The sequence below is a fragment of the Scardinius erythrophthalmus genome (genome assembly GCF_964197995.2).
Source record: "Scardinius erythrophthalmus genome assembly, chromosome: 2".
Lineage (NCBI taxonomy): Eukaryota > Metazoa > Chordata > Actinopteri > Cypriniformes > Leuciscidae > Scardinius > Scardinius erythrophthalmus.
This window is the reverse complement of record NC_138222.1, coordinates 68,041,775-68,046,476: the sequence shown is the minus strand read 5'-3', so window position 1 is coordinate 68,046,476 and position 4,702 is coordinate 68,041,775. Positions and strand designations below refer to the sequence as shown.

At 30.2% G+C, this 4,702-nt stretch overlaps 1 long non-coding RNA gene across 1 annotated transcript; it reads right to left on the bottom strand.

The window, feature by feature from the left end:
* Window positions 1–343: 343 nt before the first annotated feature.
* On the bottom strand, window positions 344–1,909 carry LOC308685792. Its single transcript, XR_014029489.1, has 3 exons — window positions 1,873–1,909; window positions 477–530; window positions 344–395 (listed from the first exon to the last, which is right to left on the bottom strand). It is a non-coding gene; the product is annotated as an uncharacterized lncRNA (long non-coding RNA).
* Window positions 1,910–4,702: the final 2,793 nt, after the last annotated feature.

The following is a 4,702-nucleotide window of genomic DNA, read 5'->3' as shown; positions in this document are numbered from 1 at the left end:
AAACTCTTCCAGTCTCAGATACACTACAGTGTTTGAGGGTGGGGCAAAGAGACGCTGTTCAGCCAATCAAGACAAGAGGCTGGCATTATGCAAATTAGGTACAAACCTATGCTGGTTCAGCAGGAAGTGAGACTGGAATTACTGATGACTCGTTTCAGTTCAGAATCGCTTTCTTTCTTTTAGGAGTCAAAAACTCCTAACTCCTATCTGCACTTTGATCTTTGAAACTTTGCAGACCTTTCACATTCACAAACAGCTCTATAACACACGGCATGAACAGCAATATCTGAAGATCATAAAAGGGGCACTTTATAACTGGTTGTCAAAAATCTTCAGTCATTTACCTTTGAGCTTCTCCTGATCAGCAGAGAGTGTCGCAGTTTCTTCCTCAGAGTCTGCGAAGATCAACAGGACGACATTAGCATGTGAAGGACACACAGACTCACTCATGCTGAGTTTAGTAACTCGCATTGTACCTGCTTTCCGTTCTTCTTTCCAGTCCCATCGACTCCATCGAACGCTTCTGTGATCTAAAGGCAAGAGTCAACAATATTATGAAACCAGGTTTTTACAGTGTGAGAAGCTCGCCAGCAAGACATGTGGTTTGGGTGGTTGCCAAGGCATAACTATGTGGTTGCTTAATGGTTTCTGTGGTTTTTAGCGCATTCCGCACCTCAACATTAGAAAAAAATCATATTTCTTTTTTATCTTCTGTAGTTTTGTTGATTTAGACTACATTAAATACATGCATCGAGGATAAATATGTCGGCCAAGTATATTTTGTGAGGTTAATTATTGACTGAAGATTATTATATTATTTTAATTATGTGTTTTAACTACTATTACATTCAATTTATTGTTTGATTTCAAAGACATTTTTGTTTAGATTTTTTGGGCTGCAGAGATTATTAATTATTATTTTAATTATTTATATTATTTAGAATAAAATAGAATTTAATGTTTAATTTTAAAGACATTTTTGTATTTTTTTGGGATGCAGAAATTATTATATTATTTTAATTAATATTATTAATTATTTTATTTAGAATAAAATATAACTTAATGTTTAATTTGAGACTTTTTTGGCTACTGAGATTTATATATTATTTTAATTATTCATTTAATTATTATTATTATTATTTGTTTGATTTAGAGTAAAATGCATTAATGTTCATAATATTGTATTTAGAATAAAATAGAATTTAATGTTTAATTTTAAAGACATTTTTGTATTTTTTTTAAATGCAGAAATTATTATATTATTTTAAGTAATATTATTAATTATTTTATTTAGAATAAAATATAACAATGTTTAATTTGAGACTTTTTTGGCTACTGAGATTTATATATTATTTTAATTATTCATTTAAATATTATTATTATTTGTTTGATTTAGAGTAAAATACATTATTGTTTATAATATTTTATTTAGAATAAAATATAATTTAATGTTTAATTTTAAAGACATTTTTGTCATTTTTTTTTAAATGCAGAAATTATTATATTATTTTAAGTAATATTTTAATTATTATTATTATTTATTTTATTTACAATAAAATATAACTTAATGTTTAATTTTAGACTTTTTTGGCTACAGACATTTATATATTATTTTAATTATTAATTTAATTATTATTATTATTTGATTTAGAGTAAAATATAATTTAATCTTTAATTTTAAAGACATTATTGTTTATAATTTATTTTGTAAAATGTGTTCGGTTCGATGCTGAATGTAAAGTGAAGTAAAACCGCTTGGGAAATTCTGAAAAGTTTTTAATATAATACTTTATTTTAAAAAAATTATTTCAGTTTTGATTCAATTAACAGAAATGTTTTGAATAGTTTTAGTCATCTGGCCGTCTGACTCACCCGTACAGAGTCTCTCCGAAGCCTTAATTTCCCAGTCTGCAACAGAGAAAGAGCAGATGAAATTCCAGTATTTTTGCACCGGTTTTCTGCACTACCTTTCACACATTAAGAACTTACTGGTTTCCATTCTGGAGAGAGTTCTGGACTGTGTTCAGGCCAGTCCTCCACACACCTTTCCTGTAAATCACGTTTCAGGTATGTAAGTGTATTTGTTTTAAATCAAGCATTACACTCTACACAGGACTCATATACATATGAATCCATTTGAGGGCGTTTCTTTAACTACATTTAAGAATTTAAATTAACTTTTTCCTTGTTGCAACATAAAGATCAAATTAAAACCTGTCAGAATTTTGACATGCCTTCAGCATTTATCTTTTATCTACAGTCTGTCAAATTATGCAAAACATTTGAATAATTAAATAACTATAGAAACATTCTAACAATTATAAAACATCTGTTTTTTTTCTGAACCAACCGTAGATTTTAACAGACAGGTTCCGGAAGTAAAAACTCCATTCATTTTCTCCATAGGGAAATTGATTAGCCTGCATTATTTCAACTTAGTTATAAAATAATCATGTTTTACCCATGAAGCTTCCACAAACTTTAATTTGATTATGCAGTTTGCAATGCCTCATGGGACTGTAGTTCTTTCCATCACTAAAGCCATTGAGTTCACAGTCTTGTATTGTATGTCCAATTATGAAATACTTTTTTGCTTCAAAGTTTGTAATGTTATGATGCTCCTCGTAGCTGGTTGGTTTGGTTTATAGATTATAATGCTTTAACGAAGACTGTTTTGAAATGAAATTAAACGAATGGAAAAAAAAGTTCAGGAACCAGCGCGCTAAAACTGTGGCACACATACCTGACCGATGAGAAGAACATCCTCATAAACTGGCAGATCGCCCTCGACCTCAGCCGTCGTGTTCTGCCAGATCAAAACATTTCATGATAGTGTTGAACAGATAACAGAGCGTAGATAAGATGTGAAGATTGTGAGACAAATTCAGGTAACGCATTATTTCGATGGTCCACTTAAGACATTCTACTGACTACAATTAACTTTGCTGCTTACTGTAATATCTGCTAACATGTTTTGATGCTCCCCAACATACATTTTACTGACAATAAGTAACTTTGCAACTACATGTCAACTTCTACAAATGAAGTTGAAGTTGACATGTAGTTGCAAATTAATGAGAGTTAGATGACATGTAGTTGCAAATTAATGAGTTAGTTGATATGTAGTTGCAAATTAATGAGTTAGTTGACATGTAGTTGCAAATTAATGAGTTAGTTGACATGTAGTTGCAAATTAACGAGTTAGTTGACATGTAGTTGCAAATTAACGAGTTAGTTGACATGTAGTTGCAAATTAATGAGATTTAGTTGACATGTAGTTGCAAATTAACGAGTTAGTTGACGTAGTTGCAAATTAATGAGATTTAGTTGACATGTAGTTGCAAATTAATGAGTTAGCTGACATGTAGTTAATGAGATTTAGTTGACGTGTAGTTGCAAATTAATGAGTTAGTTGACATGTAGTTGCAAATTAATGAGATTTAGTTAACATGTAGTTGCAAATTAATGAGAGTTAGATGATGTAGTTGCAAATTAATGAGATAGTTGACATGTAGTTGCAAATTAATGAGATTTAGTTAACATGTAGTTGCAAATTAATGAGTTAGTTGGCATGTAGTTGCAAATTAATGAGTTAGTTGACATGTAGTTGCAAATTAATGAGATTTAGTTAACATGTAGTTGCAAATTAATGAGTTAGTTGACATGTAGTTGCAAATTAACGAGTTAGTTGACATGTAGTTGCACATTAATGAGATTTAGTTGACATGTAGTTGCAAATTAATGAGTTAGTTGACATGTAGTTGTAAATTAATGAGATTTGGTTGACATGTAGTTGCAAATTAATGAGTTAGTTGACATGTAGTTGCAAATTAATGAGAGTTAGTTGACATGTAGTTGCAAATTAATGAGAGTTAGTTGACATGTAGATGCAAATTAATGAGTTAGTTGACATGTAGTTGCAAATTAATGAGAGTTAGTTGACATGTAGATGCAAATTAATGAGTTAGTTGACATTTAGTTGCAAATTAATGAGATTTAGTTGACATGAAGTTGCAAATTAATGAGATTTAGTTGACATGTAGTTGCAAATTAATGAGTTAGTTGACATGTAGTTGCAAATTAATGAGAGTTAGTTGACATGTAGATGCAAATTAATGAGTTAGTTGACATTTAGTTGCAAATTAATGAGATTTAGTTGACATGAAGTTGCAAATTAATGAGATTTAGTTGACATGTAGTTGCAAATTAATGAGTTAGTTGACATGTAGTTGCAAATTAATGAGTTAGTTGACATGTAGTTGCAAATTAATGAGAGTTAGTTGACATGTAGTTGCAAATGAATGAGAGTTAGTTGACATGTAGTTGCAAATTAATGAGAGTTAGTTGACATGTAGTTGCAAATTAATGAGTTACTCTGCAAATTTGCGACGTTATTCTGTATAAGTAAATAAGACCATCTTTTTTGCATTCTGATTCTGACATTCAAAGGCACAACAAGACCGTTTTTCTCTTATTCCGTGGATTTCACCCATTTTCCTAGCAGTTTTCCTAACAGTGACGTCAGCTCACAAATGGTCTATAGACAAGATTTTTAGAAAAAGGCTGCTTAATGAAACAAATATCATGAAAACACACAACTTTCTTCTTTGGAAAAATGTGCACTGACAGATTGCGCACAATATTACCAGAAAAGTGTTTAAGGAGAACAATAAGCAAATATTTTTGCTCAATACTGTAATAT